At 34.9% G+C, this 21,418-nt stretch overlaps 1 protein-coding gene across 6 annotated transcripts in view; it reads left to right on the top strand.

Moving 5' to 3' along the window:
• The window catches only part of TBC1D5 (TBC1 domain family member 5), a 320,762-nt gene that overhangs the window by 44,842 nt on the left and 254,502 nt on the right, over positions 1-21,418 (top strand). The window contains exons 1-2 of one of the 6 annotated variants that reach the window (XM_080583483.1): positions 1,571-1,687; positions 1,800-1,887. The exons of the other annotated variants lie outside the window; for them this stretch is intronic. The gene's annotated coding sequence lies outside the window, so the exon portion shown is untranslated. Of the gene's footprint in view, positions 1-1,570; positions 1,688-1,799; positions 1,888-21,418 lie in introns of those variants that run through there. 6 annotated transcript variants of the gene reach the window in all.

Genomic DNA, 21,418 nt, shown 5'->3' with positions numbered 1-21,418 from the left:
TCCAAAGAAGGGTTAGGAGTGATATCCTTTTTGGATACTTATACCCTATTTCTGCTCATCTTGTGGGACGGACTGCAAAAATTGAAAATCATATTTCTTTGGGTTTTGTCTAAAAAAAATCCTAAAAATCTAGAGTGCATCAAGTAGTCAGTTTAAAGCTTTTGAGATTCTCTTTCATGTCTGTGCTGGTGGAGGAGAAGTGCACCTTATACACAGTGCCGAAAGACTTGCCAGTGCTGTAACTTAACAGGGACACAGTAAGTTTTCATTATCTTGTCATTATCTTCCTAGGCTAATCCACTCAAATAGCATTGAATTATAAAATTTCTAGTTTATTGCAACCCACACATCTAATTCTTGGAAAGCAAAAAATTCAAGTCATTTTAATATATTTCTTTCCATTTTTCCACTACTGGGACCCACTTTGGGGTTTTAAGTGAAATATTTTTCTTAGGAAGTGATGTTTTGCAACAGATAACTAGTTCAAAACAAGTCAGGGCAGTGACAATGCTGACTAAAATACGAATCAAGATCTTTGTTTTCTTGCACTAAGTCTTGTTCAGATGGGAACTACTTTTTTTCTTTCCCTACTATGCTTATTATGTTCAGGAAAGAGTTATATGAACTACCAATTCCTTATCTTACTTCCCAAGATGACTTCAGTATAGAGAGAGACGCGGAATTTCAGCTCTGGATCTGTGAACTTTAAGAAAGCTCCATGAATTAATTCACCTGTATAAGTTCCAGAAAGTGACACCAGGTGCCAGAAAAACATTATGTGTTGTGTTAAGGGGCTTTTGTTAAGTTGTTTGGGGTTGCAGCATTTTTTGCTCAGCACCCTGGAAGTTTTTTTTATTGTCTCAATGTATACAATGGCAACCATTGATGGTAATACAAAATGGACAGTCTGTAAGAACTAATCTGTATTACTATAATTCTATGATTACTAGGGAGACTGTTTCTGTAAATGTGATATAGGTGTTTATACCACAGAAATCAGTGGAATTTTTTGTGTGGCTTGTATCAGCTGTTTAATCATGATTTAAATCAAGATCATTTAGGTTTTAATCATGGGGTTTTTAGTTTCTTATGTTCCCAAAGAAAGCTGATGTCCTTGGTAAATGTTGATGTACAAATAAATACACTTTTGCTGTAGTAGTTTTATATTTATTTATCGCTAGACACGTTTGGTGCATTTTTTGAGAAATCACAGATCGTATAATTTAACAAAATAATTTTTATAATACAAGAAAGTGGAAGACCTATTAATTTACTTTTAGGACTTTTAATATTCATTACTTGTGTCCATTTCACATATTGGCAATGTGTTAAATGTACAGAGATAATACATAATTGTTTGTAAGGCATTTTCATTTGCAGGATAAGTATTCTGAATATATGTTAAAAGGGGAATTACATTTTGAAATCGAAATTGATTAATGAGGTACTGCTTATAATCACTATGTTCTAAATAACTGGTGAATTTTGTCTTCAGACAAAATGCTTATTCATAATGTAGAATAGGAAAACAAAGCTTCCTGCTTTTCCTGTTGTTTTACAGCTTTGAAAGTCACTGAACTTACCCCTTCAAAAAAAATGAAAAAATGAGATATGGTTTCTTAGCACCTGCTTGAGAGCCTATTGCAGTCTGAGAAGCTGGATAAGCCCAGGAGCAAACTATTTCCAGGTTTTCATCCACTTTTTAATTTGTACCTTTAGTAGCGGGGCTTTTATAAAAGAGCGGGACAGCTACAGTGACTCAGTCCAGACACGCTTCTAACCTTGTATCCCTTCTTCAGCCTGAAGAAAGATGCTTAGGGAGAAGTTTAAGTCCGTGACAGTGTTTCTCACATACTCTCTTCTGTGTTCGGGAGATGGAGCTTTCAGGTGAGCAGAATCAGAGCTGATGCCTTTCTACCTAGCAGTTTTCAGTTGTTTTTGTTTGTTTGCTTGTTTTTTCTTTTTTCCTGCTCCCCCTTAAAATGGGTTGTCATGATTTCAGAGTTAATTTTAAAGATATTTTAGAAGGAATTATATTAAATATTTAAAAGTGTATACATCAAGCTGAGGTCACTTGGCTTTTTGACTTGCCGATGAGGAAAGATATGGTCAGGTACTTGAGCTTCCTTTAATGGCAAAAGAAATGGGAGGAAATCTTTCACACTATCTTTTCGTAGCAATATTTTCCACAAGATACTCAGAGAGTGAATAATACAAGGTAGGTGAAACAGTTGTTATTCACTGTTACAAAGCTGTGATTATTTTACCTTTTAAAAACTTCTCTCCTATTATAAAACAGAAAGGAACCTGATCCATTATGACTTCCATTGAACATCTCAGCAGGATTGCTTTTTAAAGACCTTACATGCATTTCCAAAAAAAAAAAAAAGCTGTTGTAGAAGAGCTTTCCTCCAGTAAATAATTAGTGATATGTCTTTGTGTACTGCAGAATGGAATAATGCAGTGAAGGTAATTTGGGTGTTAAACTATAAACAGCATTATCCTCCTTTTCCTTTTTAAAAAAAAAAAAAAGTGAATTCTGGATTGCTGGTGAAGACATGTTGATTTGTTGAAGTACACTAGGTACAGTGATTAAAATATTGATTTGAAGATAGTTTAGCACTTCCATAAATATCTAAGTAGCGTGCTTTCTTTTCCAATTAAGTTAATTTTAGGAGCTATTCCCAAATACTGAATGCTTTTTTCTCTGCTATGGAAAATAATGATAGATTATAGACTTAGTAAGCCTTATATCACTTACATGGTAATTTTTGGGAACTGTTTTAAAAGTTGTAGTAAGAGTATATCCGGAAAACAATGTCAAGGATAACTAACCTTGATTCAAGCATGGGAGGTCAGATACCTAATTTACTGGAGTTCTTTATTATATTTCTGCCATAAGAGGTAAGAGGAATACACTGCATACTTTACTTTTCAAAATGATTTTTGCTAACAAGTTGTGGAAAACAGAAGATAGAACTGAATTGAGAAAAAATAAGGTTAAACCTTTTGTCTTTTAAATCAGACTACGTTTTAGATCTGCCCTTTTTTTGTCATTTAAAGCAAATTTCCACACAACACAGCAAAGATATTTGCCAGTGGAAAGGGATTCTTGTGTGAAGACGGTGGTTAGTTTTTTAGAATTGTTTTCCTGTGGAATGGCAGTACAAAGTGAATGGTGTAAAAATTAGAGTAAACAGCTGCTAGTAGCAGGGAAGGCGGTAGGAACATGGAAGCTGTTGGCCAACAAATGTAATACTCCAGTAGACTGGGGTCTTGTTTCTTCACTGAGCTGCAGCGCTCTCTTCCCCACAGCATTTTGGGGAATGGTCCAGTGGTGCTGCATTCTATCAATCTCTTCCCAAGGGAAGAGTTTTCAACAAAATAGTCTTTTGTATCGTTTTATATGCATTTTGATATGTAGGTTAGCAAGAGTGAGAAATGCACTTTGGGCTTGGTGATGATGATGGTTGTCGGTTGATGGGAATGTTTTTGTTTCATGGTCTTGGACCAACCTCCAAGAAAGTCTTGTGTTTCATGTGGAAGAGTTTTTTGCCTTTATAATCATAGGGAATTTTCTTCCCCATGGAATTCTGGGTAGTCATTTAAATTGAAGTCAAGTGAGTGCACAGAAGAGAGCTTAAAACCAGAATGGTATGAGTTGATCTTAAAATATGCTGCAGCTGAGTGATGATGAAGACATAAATAATTGAATAACTTTTAGTTATTGCTAGAATGGAATAGAGTTCTCCAGCTAACGGAAGAAGTGATAGTGTGTTTTTTCAGAGGATGCTGCCAAATACCATGTTAGCATCAACAAAGGATGTAAGAGTGTTGCTAGGCTATGGAGTAGATTGGCCAATTGTTGATTAAAAAAAAAAAAAAAAGTTAAATTGAATTTTCTGTTGTTTTCTCTTGACCAGCCCCTATTCAGTCTCTTCACCGGATTGAACATTGGCCAGATGTTGGTCTGTGAGATGGTTTTCTCCAAGTGCTTTAAGATGACGACATGATCACAGGCAGCAATTTGAACAGTGAATTGGTATACTGTTACTCCTGTCTGTGTCACTTGCTAAGTCACAGAACAGCTACGTACAAATCTTGAAAAGAAGCAGTGAAAGAAGTGATCCTTCAGGAATTTCACAAGGCAAGGGACTAGTAGTCAATCTGGTGTTTTCTACCAGAATATCTTAAAATACTCTAATTCAGTAACCAGGATTTGTCACATCTTTTAAGGTTGGTGAGAGTTTGTCATTGGTCAAAAGCTTTTGAGATAGACAGAATAGTGAATGTTGTTATTTTTCCTCTTCATTGATAAAGAGGTCATTCAGAGATGCTGCCAAGTGTTGGTCTAAATCTAAATAAGCTTGTAGTAGGCCTTTGAGAAGTAATTTCAGGATTTTCTTAGGAACAGGTAATGTGATACTGAGGAGTATAACTACTGCTGATTATGGTCATTCATTGTTAGATTACTGAATATTTTAATGAGGAATGAAAGATTTCAGTTACTGCATTGTATGTGTCTAGAGCTATGCAAGTTGATGACTGCAACAAGAGCCACAGATCATGGATTAAATCCATAGAGCTTTGCATGGCTGTCTCTCTATGTTCAGAACTTCACTCTGTCACAAATCATCAGTTAGCACCATGGATATTTCTTTGGGAAAGAATTTGGTAATTCTCTGGGCACTGTTGGAACAACTGCCTAGGCTTGTGGTGTGGACCCAGACCAGACTTTGAAATCTATGCTTCAATTATAGGTATAATGCATTGATTTCTAAATCTCATTTTTTTTTGGTGCTGTTTTATTTTTCATCTTTCATAGAACCTGAGTTAACTAATAGTGAAGCTGGTTGTTTCACTATGTTCACGTGTGGAACTGAAATAGAGCAGTCAGGTCACCATGGTGTTGTCAGCAGTACTTTCTTTGCTGGCCCTGGAATCTGTGGATGCCACTGGCACTATCTGATGTAACCAGCAGCATTACACTGTCTTGTTGACCACTGCCTTAAAAAGGCAATGTTCTGTCAAAGGCACAGATTGGGTTGCAATAATCATAATGTTGACATTTTGCTTCTCTCTTCAGATTTCCACCAGACTTTCCTGTCTACACTAGAACAGCGTAGGCTGCTATCTGGATGCTGCCTGTGGTTATCTGTCTCCACTTCAGTCTTGGCTGAATATTATCATTGTAGATACTTTCAGGTCTAGCAGCTTAGTGTTTCATAATAGAAATCAGGCTGATTAATGTAACTTACATCTGGAGAAACCTAGATGTGGTCTATAATATTTTGAGTACCAAAGCTTTTTGAACATGTGATTTTTTTTTAATGCTACATGCATACAATGGGAGAAGTGATATAAATAATTGTATTTTGATAGTCTTATGAATTCGCATGATCAGAATAGCCTGCATCAGAGTTTTCATCCTGGTTATGCTAGTGCAAGTTTGAATACTTAGAAAGTTCCATTTTAAAGATGTGTGAACAACTTGTTTGGTTTCTGGGCTAATAGCTGTATTTTGAAGAGAAAGAGTTTCACATCACCCAACTTTTGAGTCTGACATTGGTGACTCTGCTAATTGTAATAGAGCTGTGGAACTGTTTCATTCCAGATGGAACTTTAATCTGGCTTCTGATTGAGCTGAGTGTCCTTGTAGAGTCTCTTAGCATCTGCTTTGGAAATGTATATAACATTATTCAAAATTTGTACCAAATTAAACCACCCTAAGGCTATAATTCAATTTTTCTTTATTGAGGAATGTATTGTCAACAACTTTATGCCACAGAGTAAAATCTGCACTACATCTATTGTTTTGCTTTGGTTTTTGGCTATTAGCTGGTCATGTAGATTGCTGTGATTGAATTTCCAAGTTCTTCAAGTTTACATTATGAATTGAAACTTTACATCAAGGAATTAACAAATATGGTCAGTTTTTCTCTTTTCCTTCTGAAAATAGAAGAACTTAAATTGATGCTTCTAGCTTTAATGATTTAATATTTTTATTTATAAAATAATAGTTTCATAATTCTAGGTAATTTCTGTGAATGAAATTTAAGATACCTGTTTTTGTATTTGCAATGTAAAAAGAGAAAGAACGGGTGGAATATATTGAAATACACCAGGTACTGTTCATTTAGCTTCTGTCTCTTATTATAGTTTCTCTTGTATCTCTAACAGGTAATGATTGTGCTTTTTGTTATTTTTTTAAATTCTCCAAAGTCAGCTGTATTTAGTTAGTTAGTTAGTTTGTTTGTCTTACTATTATTTTAAAATCTTCCTCTTGAACTTAGTATAACTGCTATTTTGAATATGGGTTCTTTTATTGAAGTTGGTCAGTTTAGGTTAATGAATCAATGCAGTTTTTCTCTGAAAACATTGTTTGTGAAATCTGCTCTAACTTGAGTAGATGTGCTTGAAAAGACTAAGGTACTGTTGCTGGACAAATCAGTCTGAATCTTTGAGTGTATTAATTGTCTTCTAAACTGTTTCTCAGACTTGTAGTAGGACTTTATTACTGCCACCCCAAGTGTTAAAACTGAATCATTGAAGCTGTTAGCTAAGTGTTGAAAACATACGATGTCTGTTTTCTTTTCCTCATTACTTTTATTCTGTTACTTATTTGTGATCCTGATAAATCTATTGAAGAAACTTGACTAATGACCATTGATGTGGCTCAATACATTGCATGCCTTCTGCTGCTTAGAAACACAGTGAAGTAATGAGCGTAACATTATCAACTTATGTGAAGCTATTCCAGTGTACTTTGCAGCTCTTATTAGAGCTGGTGGGGAAAACATATTTGCTAACAGGTGATTTTACTAAAATGTTCAAAGACCTGGCTCTTTCCAGAAAGCATCTATGGAAAGGGTTTAAGAGAGGAAGAAAGACCCTACTCCTCTAGGATTACTGTGTTGTTTTGTTTTGTGTTATATGCAGATCTGTCTTGTGGTTTTGGACTGATTGAGGATGGAAAATGGTGCTCTGAATCAGGCGGAGTAGTAAGTTAAACCTGGAACTTTTATTTTTAACTGGTAAAGTAGCTAAGATATGAAGCTTGATGCAGCCATGTATCCTGATGGTAATTTTTAGCAGCTACTCTTCTTGCTTCAACTATAGGCATAAAAAAAAAAATTAAAACCAAAAGAGTTACTATGAATTGAAATTGTGGTTGTTTGGCTATCAGTACTTACCCCTACTTACCATCTACAAGGGTAATTATATTATGTCTATTCTCTTTTTTTCCTCTTCTGTTGCTGCACAGAAGAGCAGAAAACACATACCAAATTTACACGGTGATCAGAATTAGAAGAAAGAGTTAAAGACATAGTTAAATTTTCCAAATAGAGCTGCTGCCTAATTTCCACATGGGAGTGAACAGAAAAAATAAAATAAAAAATGGTTCCAGTCTTGCTACATTTTTTTTTGTTTGTTTGTTTTTTGTTTTTTATTGTGGAGAGCAAGGTGAAAATCTACAGTAGAAGCTATGTGTAGCCAGAGCGTTTTGTATCTTCACAATGTTAAGGCAAAAGCAAGGGAAAATTGCTAGAATTTTACTGAAAGAAAAAGGTGAGCTTTAACAGATTTTTTTTGACACATCTGCCTTCCCTTGCCTGTAGAAAAGCTACAGATTCCAGTGAAAGTTAGTGTGAATGTTTGTATCTTATTTGAGAAAAGGTACTTTCAAGGGATTCATAAAATAATAGGAATAGAATGCGAGAAGGCAATGTCCTTGGAGGTGACATTTAAGAAACATCCACTGTGCTCACTTCCATCACTTAATATATTTCCATTTACAAGATGTGTCATTCTTCTGAAAAGTTGAGACAGTTAACTGAAGGTTTTTTTTTGGAGGCCAGAACTGTCTGTGGAACGGACTTAAATATTTAACTTGAATGAGTTAGGCAAGAGGATGTTTACAGCAGGGAAAAAAGTGGACTTAACTATTTTGCATTAAAGATTTGAAAACTTCTACTTCCCTGACATAATACCTCTGAGGTCCATTCAGGTTTGCCTAGCTCTGTCTTTCAGTCTGTTTTTTTTTTGTTGTTGTTTGTTTGTTTGTTTTTAACTGTTACAATAAGCCAGTTTTCTGACTTGGTCTTATAATAAGGAACACTCTCACTGGACTGTGGAGAGGGGAGGAAAATAATAAAAATGCATGGGATTAAAACTCCTCCTTGAGAACACTTCTTTAAATATTGTGCCAATGTTAAGAAAATACACTATACAGTATTTTGGTTTGATGCAGGAAAAGTTGTTAAATATGTACTTACTTGTATTATTGTTGTGCTTTGGAATCCTGGTGATCCATACCTTCAAAAAGTCCAAGAGCTGGCTACAAGCACTGTTAATAGTGGAGCAAAATGGATTTAAAATCTCAGTATTTCATTCCAAGGAACAGTCTTTCAATGAAATCATCTAAATATTTTAGATGTAGCACAGGAAGAAAATATTGAATATTACATAATGTTTATATTGCCCTGCATCTCAACCTGTCAAAACTGTCCCCTAGTCAAATGCTTGTTGCATGGAGCAGGCTGTGAAGTAACTTACAGTATGTTTTATCATTCAAGCAATTTGTGCAGGTTAAAGACTAAATCCAAAAATGATTGCTGTACAGCTTTTAGGCTACTAAAATGTAATTGTGTTTATAAAAACAAAACAAACAAAAAACATTCTCTGAGTAATTGCTTGCCTCAGTGTCTGTCTGGTCTCTCTGCTCTCCATCTTGTACAAGTTCAGTCCAGTAAATAGGTAGAGCACTCAATCTTAAGTCCATTTACAGATCCCCTTTTCCTATTGCAGTTGTGCTACAGTACAGTAAGAAAGTAGGAATTCTGAAGTGTAAGTGCCGTTCTCAACACTTTCAGCAGAATGTGACTTCTTCAGCTTTTTAAAGAATGGAGTCAAAACTTTCAATTGAGTGTGGAATCTGGGTCCCAGCTCAATGGCTTCATCCCCATACCTGACTAGATCTCCCCATCCTCATTTATTAAATTGTTATGCAAGTCTTTATGCCTTCATTTGGATTTTTATTAAAGAAAAAGCAGCAACCCAGAAGTTATCTTACATGCCAGATGCTTCTGATAGTTGATTTGAAAACAACAACCTTGATACGAGAACAGAATTGCAACCAGACAAAATGTTAGCCGTTGAACCCATGTAAGGGGAAATCCCCACTTTCCTTACATAGCTTTTTTTGAACATTTTACCTACCTTCCTTCATGTTTTTTTTTTTAGCGAAGGGAAAAGAGAGAGAATTGCACAGAAGTTGATTCCCAGCAGAAGTTTATCTTCTGGGGGAATGCAATGATGGGCAAAATGGGTTATCTGTGTTTGGGCCAGTCTCCTGTTAGATCAGCTTAGACCATCATTAAACTGCATCATGCATTTCTGAGTACGTTGAAATTGCAATATTTCTATGGTTTCTTTCCTTACACTTCAAGTAGCCTCATTTATATGTTGACAAGAGGTAATAGTTATGAAGTCAGAGTACAAGAGAGAGGCTATTGCCAGACCATTTTCTCTGTTATCTTAACGCTATCAGTTTTTTACCAAAGTCTGTAAATATGTGACCAAATAACTCATTTCTTGAAACCAGTTTAAAAGTAAATACCATCATACAGACTCACTCTTCACCAGCACTATGCTGGAAGGACCCAAAAACTAACAAGGCATCAAGCAAACAGGTATCTAAGAATACAATGATACTTCAGTTTTCACCTTTAAGATAAAATCTTCGTTAAAAAAAATATTTTTCATAACCTCTGGAGAATTGGCATTTCCAAGTAACTTTTTATGTCAAAAGAAAATTTAAAAAGTAACACAAAAAATGCCTCTTTGGTTTACTTTCCTGAATTCTGCCATCCGACTCCTACAAAAGCCGTCATTGCATTGCGACTCTGTTATTCATTCAGTGACTCTCAAACTTTTGTTGCTTTTGTATGTCCAGAAAACTGTTATAATCTGGTAAATGCTGTTTTGCAGGTCTGTTTATTGAAGGAATAAATATAAATTAGCTCTAGCTTTTATTCACAAATAAAATATTCTAACCTTTTTAAAGCACCCAATTAGAATTTTCAGTCTTCATAGAACAAGAATTTTCTGGGGGTTCCCTTGATTTGGTCTCATCTGATGACATAAAATCAAAAAAGAAAGCATGGAACAAAATGAACCATATGAAACTTGAGTTGTGTAAACATGACCTACCTTAAGAAATTCACTCTTTACCCCTCCTTTCTCTTATATGAGTGTTTTTTTTGTTGTTGTTGTTTTTTTTTTTTTTTTGTAGTTCATGCATACATTGTATGACCCCCAGGAAATGGATGGTTTAGATGCAATAGCATTCGACTCCAGAGCTGAAGCTATTTCAACTCCTGTGTAATACCAGCATGAATATACCAATAGGAGTTTCAAATCGATGCATAGCACTTTTAGACTGTTGTTTGACAATCTAAGTTACTTTTGCATAGCTAAAGTGATTTGTAAAAATGTGAGAAAGTAATAGGCTGTTCCTAGTCAGTTTTCACCCACTGATTATTAACAAGTTTAATTTATCCTCACTAAAAAAGAAATTAAATTGCATGAATACATATCTGTGATAAATGAAGGTGTTTGCTTAGTGAAGTTGTTAATATCAAGAAGAAGAAGGGGAGAAATACAATGAAGATATTTAACTCAGATACTTGAATTTCAGTTTGACCTGTTTGTTAAAGGCAGATATGTTTGTCATCCTGATGAAGATGCATGTCTTCATACCTTGCTGTTGACAGACTCTCACCTACTTTTCCCATTTATTATGATAATAGTCTACCAGATGTCATATGTCACAGACTAGTGAAGTTGTCTCTGCCTATTACTACTTTTTTTTATAATGTGCATTCTTGTTTTTCTTTCCTTAATTTAGGAATTGTTATATGCTCTTTGACATCCCCTATTTTTTGAGGAAAAGAATAGAAGTAGATTATTGAAAATATTTAAAAGTAATTTTAGAGACAGAAGACTATGTTCTTCCCAATGTAAGTGCCATTATGTTAAAGAATGTCCTCATACGGATGGTTAATTTGAATCTCTCAAAAATGGTCAAATAACTTAAAACTATAATAAATGTTGATTTAAAATACCTAGATGTGTAGCTTTTTTGAAAATGGCTAGTTTCAGTGGATAAATACAGAGAGAAATGCTAGTAACTGGGGCTGAAAACATGAACTACAATGTTATATGTAACTTACAGTGGTAAGAGTAACAGAAGTCATAACTCCATACCTGAAAAATTAAATGGCAAATATTTTTTTAAAATAGTCCCATCTTTTAGATTATAACAGTCTCATATATGTACACGTGTGCAAGTTCAAAACAGATTTTGGCAGAGATGCAGTAGAAAGATCAGCAAACTGTCTTTTCACAGTTTTTGAGCTTTAGTGGGACTGGTCTTCAGCACTTGTCATTCAGAGGTGTGGTATTGTTTTTCTTTGTGTGCTAAAGCCGTATTGAACGTACACAGCACTTTTGATAATAGGAACATCAAATTGCAGAAGTATTTTAAAAAGGAAGTAGAGCTACTTGGAACCACAGTCAGATTTCTTTCAGATTTTTTTTTTTTGGTAGTTGGGAAACTAACACTTGTCAGTTGCATCAGAAAATTTTATTTCCATACAAAGCTTTTCGCTTACGAGGTTCATATCTTGGGAAGACTGTTTTTTTGTACAAACATGAACAGTGTTCATTTTTTGCGCTATGTATCAGCAAGGAATGTCAGTCTGACTTTTATTTCTTCTGTTTTGTTCTTTCTTAGATTTATAGATTTGTGTACTTACATATTAGAATCTACGGAAAAATTCCATTTAAGACATTCTTTTTCTTTAAAAATCAATATTAAGTTTAAAGGCTTTTCTTTGTCCAGAGCAATGGCAGAACATGCAATAATCAGCAATTTAATGTTTCTTGCTTTCTTTTTCCACATTACTGTGGAATTGTTGATACATTAAATTAACTATTTCATGGAAATGCTCTTGATCTTCTACAGTAATACTTTAGGTGAAAGACTGAGTAGTTCTCTATACATTCCTGAAGGGATCATTGCAGTCCTTAAGGCTGCATTGTATAATATAATATAGATGAACATAACAAGTCAACATAGGAAACTATTATGCTGGAAGAAGAGGAAATCAATATAAAGCCTGGTATTTTTCTTTTACATTTGCAATCTCTGTGCAACTATAATTGACCAAGACTCAGAGTATTTCAATTTAGTCCTGAAAAATTCATATGTGAACAAAACCAAAGTCACTGTCTGAAATCAGTATTGTGCTCCTGAAGTTTCTTTCAAATTTAATTTCGGTTTCTCTCTTTTAAAAAGATAATTTCATTTGTATGTCTCTCAAAGACTTGAGTTTTTCAAGTGACTGTATTTTCCATTAAAAATAAAAGCAAAAGAATAAATTAAAAAGATTAATTATCTGTAGAAGTTTGAAACAAAACTGGAACTTTGCATATTAAATAAATGCCCCTCCTGTTGAAACGATCATCCATTGTTACTTCCATCTTCATGTAATGAATTGTAAAGAGGATGGAAATTTATCTGAAATAGCTGACTTCTTAGAGGTTTTTTTCCTCCTCCTTCCTCAAATTAATTGTTGTAAGTAGAAAATAACAATCCTGTTACATTGAGTGAGGGCCAGGTTTGGAAATGATGCACAGAAAAAAACTTTTATTCTGTCTGAAGTTTAGAACATTTTTTAAGTAAGCAAAGTGTATGATACTTTTCTACCTTTCTATACAGCAGAGAACTATAGTATTTAAACTAGTTATACTAATGAGGAATCAAATGTAAGAATATTTTTAGGCTGATGGAGCAAATAGGGAATGGTTGATGCACCGCCTATATTTAAGAGTTCAGCACTTATACGATACTTGGGGATTTAAGAACTTCAATCTTCACATTTTCAAAATGGAAGCAGTTGCTGGTTTACTTAAAGGTTAAATAACCCTCAGTTTTCACTCTCTGCAGTTCATAATACCAAGTAGGCATATCTACTTAAATTACTCCTAAAAACATAAGTTTGAAATATAAGAAATGGCTGTCAAAGTTCTTTTGTTGTTTTAGACTTGCAGTCTCTGCTCTCCTAGAGCTTTTTATTTTCTTGCAGTGATAATATGAAGATACAACACTAAATTCTGCTGGCATTCCAAATATGATCGAATTTATGAAAGTGTTACAAGTCTTGATCAATTCTTTATCCAGATGTGTTTTAAATACCAGTTATATTTACGGCTGGTGTTAATTTTCAACATCAGTACAGGATTGAATCTTAAAAAGTCTTGCTGAAATATGCTCAGCACTTAGTTTGCTAATATTTGAATTACCACACTATACTTTTTGAAATAGAAACATTAATTTCACATAACATGACAATTTATATATTTATTTAGTCCCATTTTTTTCCCAAAGTGTCTTAATCATATCTCATACTTTATCAGAACTGCAGAAACTGCAGAACTTTGTTTGCAGATTAATACTTTGGGTTAGTGTTTGTAGTTTACCATTTGTTTCTTAGTAGCAATATTACTTCAGCTCTAAATCCAAAGAAGAAAACAGGTATGCAGATTTTTTTCTTTATCTTGCATTCTGTCTGCCTTCCACCCATTCATTTTCATTTGATTGGGTCAGGCAAACCAAAGAGAGAACTGTGATTTTGTATGCAAGGTGTTATTAACCTGTAGATGAGGTTAATTTGATTATGAATTAATATCTTAAAATACACTTGAATTTTAACTTATTAAATAAAATACGTAATTCTTAAAATATAATACCATTACCACTCACTGAGAAAAAATATTTAACATAGTACAGAAACAGCAGATACACATTAGGCTCCTTTAAAATAATGCCCAGTCTCTGAATACTTTTTACTGAGAATAGATATAATCTCATGTGTTGTGTAATCTTACTAAATTTAGCTGAAGTTATTGCTTTGCTTTATCAATGCCAGCTCAACTACAGGGAGGTGTGCTCAGCCGCAATAGTGGTTGCCTCTTGAGCAGAACTCTAGTGTTACCAGTTCCTGACAGCTGCAAGCCAGCCTCTGGGCATCTTGCTAAATTTTCAAATGTAATTATACAGTAGACTTCCTTTAACAAATTCTGTGTTCCCAGCTATAATTATAACAGCTTTTCTTGCCTCTAGCCTGTTCTTTATCTTACAACCCACCTCCATATCTCCCACTGCTGGCTAGGGTTATCCAGTAGAGCTGATGAATCTAGAAAAGCAGCGCTTATTCTCTTTATCCTCACAAGGATGGTTTCATCAGTACAGAAGATCCTTTTCTTGTAATTGACTGTGCTGAAATGACATTTTTCATAAAGCAGAAATTTTCTGCTTTATTTTCTACTTCTCAGAACTGTTGAATAGCATGCTACTCTCATTTTGCAAATACTTCTCAGAAGTTTTTACAGTACATAAGGTAAGGAATTGTTGACACGTCTCCATAAAATGGCTGAAGGAAGACAGCATAGGGAAAGGAAGCCTTCTAAAACCACGTTGTGTTTGTGTTGTGAAATTCAGGATACTGTTTTTCTAATTATACTGTCTGTGCATTAGGTTTTCATATACAAAGCTGTTTATGCTCCTTTTAGGGACTCAATAAGTAACATGAAAATAACAATGATCCATGATACGTTTTTTCTTACCTGAGGTTCTAGGTAATTTTAGCCAAAGAATAATAAAATAGGAAAAGTTATCTACGGTTTTGCTCAATTTAGTATTGGCTCAAGTTGAGTAAATTTAAAAACAACTATGCAGAATTGCTCCTCTCCACCAGTCCAGTGGAAAAGGAAGTTGATGTGATAGTTTTGAGTCTGAGAGTCTAAAGATCGGATGTATGTGAGAGAAGACCTAAGCTGTTGAAGACAGACAGAGGCAGCCTTCCTTTTTTTTTTCAGTCTTTGACAATGGTTGGCTGTGGCAGGTAGAATGTTATTGGAGAAATATATTATTGCCTAGAAGATCAGATTGTCAGCTAGTTCAATCTTCTTTTCTGCAGCAGGATTGAGTAAATTTGTCTAACCTAGTCTTGAAAAGCTTCTTTGAGTGAAGTACCATCAGAGCTCCTAGAAGTCATAGTCCCATTGACTTTTCATAATTTACCTACATCTTTCTAACAGTCCTGATGCCCGAACTGAATACAACGTAGTAAGAGGTGGAAAGGAGTAGTAATTACCTCTTCACGTGCACATCTGCACATTCACTCCCCACCCCCCCCCCCCCCCCCGTGCCTGTCAACATATTTCAGAGTGAGATGTCTCTTTGAAAGATACCACTAAGTTTAGTCTATTGGTTTGTGATCATCTCTATCCATTGACTCCCAGCGTAGTGTTCTATTGCCAGTCTGTGTTGTGTTCTTGTCTGTTATATTCATGTCCTTTCAAATTGTAGCGCTTTGGATTTGTCTTTATTGAATCATCTTGTTGATATCTGCCATTATTCAAAAGCATTCAGAAACTTAGATCCTGTCCTCTGAGGTGCTGCTGGTTTTCCCAGCATTGCATTAGCTGCACATTTCACCGTGACGTTGCCTTCCAGTCAATAGGATTGTTATGAAAACATCAGATAGAAACAGATCTCTGTGTGATCCATGTGAAATATTAACACAGTGTGACAGAGCTGTTTAATTTCTTCTTTTAAAGAACATTTTGCTCCCTGATTTGAACCATTTTTGTGTCCAGCTGATGGCAATTATGTCTAGACTGTATTTTTATTATATTGGTATTGACAATGTGGGGCACGTTTGAAATCTCTCTCATCTCAAGCTTGCATCATATCTGCTGTCACCTCTCAGGCATTATGACTGCTAAGACCTTTCCAGTGAAGTCATTCAGATAAACTTGAAGAGATCTGTACTTTTTTATTTATTGTGTTACATCTTCTAGATCATTGTAGACTGAAATCTAGTTGGTAAATAATTGGTTCTAAAATCTTTGCGGGTTTCACTGGTACACCAGAATTTGCCAGGTAGGAGCACAGGAGAAGGTGCCTTGCCCTCACCATCCCCCCCCCCCCCCCCCTTACATTTTTTCCCTACTTGTTTTGATTTTCTTTTCTCTATTCTGACATCTTGGAAATAATGAGTCAAGAGATCCTATTCTTACCTCCCTCTTTCTTTACAATTTTCAGCTTGACTTTTTTCAAGATTTTTTTTTTGTAATATTCTTTCCTTTTCTCCTTGTTTGTACCAACAATATGTTTATTTTATATCATTGTGGGTCTAAATGATACAGGACAGATATATATATATATTTTTCCAGCTGAGAGGGTGTGTTGTAGAAATGTTCTTCAATTTCAGAAAAGCACAATTAGGGTCATAACAATAAGATTTCAAAGGTTGTCAATAGAAAATGAAGTGTTCTTTTATAACATCTTATGTGGCAGGTGGAATGGGATTAAACAAGTCAATTCCAGAGGGAAATGAGATCGAAGATTTTCCTTTTTGCTCATGTGAAATGTAAATACAGGTGATTACATATGAAACATTTCAGCATACTGAATCTTAGGACATTAACATGGCTTGGGGAAAAGACTGAAGTAGTACAATGGGTAGTCTGTCCTCAATGCTTCTATCCAAATACTTTATGGAAAAGCTTTTACCCTGAATGAGTGTGACTTTGGTATTTGGTATGATGGCCCATGGGTGGCCTTTCCTTGATGTTCGATAAATTTTTGTGTAACCACTTAAAATCCATCATTCATCAGTTGTTCATCTGCCTGTTTTCCTTGTGTATTGCAAGATGGAGAATTTTACCCTAAAAATGAAGCTATAGCATTACGAGCAGTGAAAGCAGGCTGTTTTTGTTTTTTTTTGACAAGGTCTGTCTATGAGCTGAGTTCTCTTGCTCACCTACAGATAGCAGGGACAGAAGCCACAATGTTTATACCAATTGATGCTCTCTCTTTGAAATTTGATGTTTTCTATTTTACCTTTCAGTTTGCTTTATAGGTCATTTAATTTTTGTTACTTTTCTTTAGTATGAGCTAAGACAGAATATTGCTGAATATGCTAAAATAGGTGTATTTTTTACAGCTGTCATTTAAGTAGACAAAGAATCATGTTTAATGCTCCTGTGGTAATAAATAGTACTATAATTGATTGTTGATAGAAACCCTTAAAATACATTTTTATGGTTGAAATGTACTTTGGGTAAACAGTGTTCAGTTTGCCTATTAAAATAATTCACTATATACTGTGGTTTCTTTGAGTATTAAGAAAGTAGGACTTTTCCAGCAACAGTAATTGGTTGACACTGCTTGACCTTAATGCAAAGCTACAGTATTTAATGAACAAACGGAAGGAATAAAGTTTTGATAAATAAGGCAATTTTCATGAAACCTTTAGAAATATGCTTGAAGTCTTTTAGTGTTAGATTGACGGTTTCTCCTTTTGTGAAAAGAATAAGTGAATAATTTAAGGCTATATTTCATGTTTTCAGATCTTCATTCTGTCATATAAATAATAGACTGTGAAATGCAGCAGCTCCTGCATTCACAGATTTAATAGACCTATACAAGTGAGTATCTTACTCACTTCTGCTGTCTTAAAATGCCCTTTTGTGCATATGTATACCTGAGAAGAAATGCAGAAGTGGGACATTCCTGGACTCTCTTCAGTAACCAAATTCCATACGTCATACATTCTATTTTTAAGCAATTTTTTCTTCGTAAAGTACTTTTAGTGCAGCTTAATGCTGTTATTTTTTTATTTTTTTAGGTTTTAACTATTGAACTGTACTATTATTGACTGATTTCAATAAAGTAAAGCATGGCTATTCAAAACTAACATTGTGTGAAGTTTATTAAATGGAAAGACTTTGTGGAATAAATAGTTTTAGATCCAGCATAGAACTTTGAAACACCATCAAATCTCAATGGAAAAAGAACCAAATGTATTTACTAAAATAGTGAAATATTAAGGTAATTTATACCATTTGCTACATTTATTCTCAGTTATGTAATTTCTTTTGGAGGGAAAGTGTTGGGGAGGAAGAGCAGAGCAAAACAGAATGAATGTAGTATCTTCTTTGTTTCCACTCTGTGTTCCTCCCCATGCCTTGCTAAGTGGCTTTAGTTTGATACGTGTTGAAAGGATGGTGAAATGAGACTTAGGAGAACAAGTGGTAAAGTATGTTGTTGTTTGTTTTTTTTTTCATGTTCTCTGTCTTCCAAGCAGGAATGTAATTTTAGGATCAGCAGACCATGTGAAACATAAAGACTCCTTTCAAAAATATGCACAACTATGACTATTTTGTTTGCTATTAAATGTAGCTTTCCTAAACACTTCAATTTAGAAGCCTAAGTCAAAATTTTCTTCATTTTCTTCCTGATAGCTACTTGTTTCGATACTGGAATAACTCTAGTTGTTTGGAACCTTCTTCTAGGATTTTGAATTGTTAATAAACTCTTGCCTGCCTCCATCCTATATCTATGCATGCATGTACACAACTGAGGAAAGCTCATCATTTCATATTTAAAAGACTATTTCTGTAAATAATATTTAAGAACTGTCAGATAGTCCTCCTTTGTCATTCTGTTGCTTTATGTAGTTTCTTCCAAGTGAGCTTTTCTGCTTCTCACACTGCCCTGCCAGCGAGGAGGCTGGGGGTGCCCAAGAAGCTGGGAAAGGACACGGCCAGGACAGCTGACCCAGTCTGACCAAAGGGATGTCCCACACCATTTTGATTAAGGGAAAGGAGGGAGGGGGTGAATGTTCAGAGTGACGGCGTTTGTCTTCCCAAGAAACCATTACGTGTGATGAGCCCCACTTTCCTGGAAGTGCCTGAACATCTGTCTGTCTGCTGGTGGGAATTGGCGAATGAATTTCTTGTTTCACTTTGCTTGCACACACAGCTTTTGCTTTACCTTGTAAGCTGGCCTTATCTCAACCCATGAGTTCTTGCACTTTCACCTTTTCGAGTCTCCCCTGTCCCACCTGGGGAGAGTGAGCAAGTGGCTGTGTGGTGCTATGCTGCCTGTTGGGGCTAAACCTCAACACTAGTTGGTGTAGTCAAGTTACTTTTTCTCTTAGTTTTCAAGAAAAGTAATCTGTATTTTATGTCGTGTTATGCAAATCTTACCATAATCCTGTATTCTCTTTTGTAAATTATTTCAGTAATTTATTCATATCTTCATTTCCACTTAGTTTTTTTTTTTTTTTTTCATATTCTCTGTAAATCTGTCTCTTGGTTTAAGCTAGTCCAAATATTTAAATGGAAACATGCTTTTCTCATTCTCCAAACTCTAATTCTACTCATTGAAACTCAACATCAGCACGGAGATGGAGACTGTCCTGCAGTGTAACTTCTTTTAAACTAGTATTACAGCAGTGTGAAAACCATTGAGCTGCACTTGGTTGAAATACGTTGGCACCACCTCTGTTTTCAAAACTTATGTAGAGTAATATTTTGTATTTCTTTTGCTACGTAAACATTATTTAAGCTGTCAGCTGGGGATGTTTTAGTGGTTTCAGTAAGAATTTACGAGATTAATATATTCAATATATTGATCTTCCTAAGCATACTGGTCACTGATTGGATCCAGTTGCGACTGATTTGCTGTGATATCTGAGGCAATATTTAGGTTATTATTCATTATTACTTCGGTACCAGACTGTGGTCTCACTGTAGCAAGGAAGTATGCATATGCACAGTTCTTTATTTGTAGGCTTCAGCTTCTTTTAAGGTGTAAAGGCAGGAAGGTGGTATAAAAAGCAAAAAAGAAAGGACTGGGGAAGTAGAACAGCAGGGATACTTTGCTAATGGCCATATGCCGATAGTTGCTTTTAAGTTCCGAGTTCTCTACTGCTCTGCATTTAGTCAGTGCTGCTTTTTTTGCTTAATTTGTTAACACCTATAGAAATTAAAATGAGCAGTAGTTATGACAAATGGACTATGTAATCTGAAAATTGTATTTTGTCACATGTTTTAGTTACAAAACCTAGTTGAATTCAATTGTCCAAACATTCACTTAACATATTAATAAGTAATACAGGAATGCTCTAAGCCCTCTTGAATTAGATATATTACATCTTGTTAGAAAATTTAATGCCAGGCTTAATAACTCAAAGTATACTCTAGAATAAAAAATATATCTATATGCTCGTATATTACACTAGGATGATAATCTAAGTAAGAAACTAACATTATTTAGTGGGAACTGCATAATATACTCGTGTAGACAAGTGAATTTAATTTAAATTTTTAAAAAGAAGTCCCCAGCTTGATTCCTTCAAAGCGAGCAAAGTTTTCATGGTTTATTTCTAAACACAGTTTAATCTGTGTTGACAACAGATTACTAAGCTATTTGGGTACTTCTATGACATAGGTGCCTCCTAGGACTTTTTATTTTTAAAAGGTGCCTGGATAGTTGTGTTCTCAGATGTTCAAACATTGTAGAAATAGGGTAAGGTACCAACTTCTCAAAAAGGAAAGATACTGTTTCCAATTCAATACTGTTAACTTTCCATATTTTAATAGGAAATTTATTTTAAAATATCAGAGTATCCCATTGTTATGTGTATAGACTTAAGTATCTCAGATAAAGACCCTGATCAGTTGATCGCAGAACCACAGAATTGTAGGGGTTGGAAGGGACCTCGAAAGATCATTGGGTCTAACCCCCTTGCCAAAGCAGGTTCCTTAGAGCAGGCTGCCCAGGTAGGCGTCCAGACGGGCCTTGAATATCTCCAGAGGAGACTCCACAACCTCCCTGGGCAGCCTCTTCCAGTGCTCCGAATGGAATTTAACGGAGTTTCATGTGTTAAATTTTTTAGAAACAAAGCTTTGAACATTCTTAGTGTCTTTAAAACCATCTGTAGTGTGCTATTAAACACTGTATGATATTTTTTTCTCTATTAATAATGAATTAACTACTTTCTTGAAAGTACCCTTAACTATCAAGTTACTGAAATTTGTAAAGTACATGTTTTTAATTTCATTCAGAAAAGGAAGAATTGAAAATAATGCTAAGAAATAGCCAAGAATTGAAAGTTGATATAAAATAAAACTTCAGGTTGAATACTGAAGTTGTCTTCATAATGATAGAATCACAGACTGGGCTGGGTTGGAAAGGACTCTAATTCCAACCCCTCTGCCATGGGCAGAGACACCTCCCACTAGACCAGGTTGCCCAAAGCCCCATCCAGTAGGGTTGGTAGACCCTGGAATTGTTTTCCAGATAGTAAAACTTCAGCAATTGTCTTTTGAGTCTACATAGTACTCTCTCTACCGTTATTATCTTATTAAAAATAAATTGAACCACTTGGCATTATTTTATATGTTATTTCTATCTATTCTGCTACATGATTGTGTGAAATACTTATTCGACTTTGGGGAAAAAAAATTAGTTTCAGTCACCAGACTTTTTTTGTTA

Source organism: Anser brachyrhynchus (genome assembly GCF_964034855.1).
Source record: "Anser brachyrhynchus genome assembly, chromosome: 2".
In the NCBI taxonomy this organism is placed as follows: Eukaryota; Metazoa; Chordata; class Aves; order Anseriformes; family Anatidae; genus Anser; species Anser brachyrhynchus.
The sequence above is the reverse complement of the archived record's forward strand: the minus strand, read 5'-3'. Positions and strand labels throughout refer to the sequence as shown.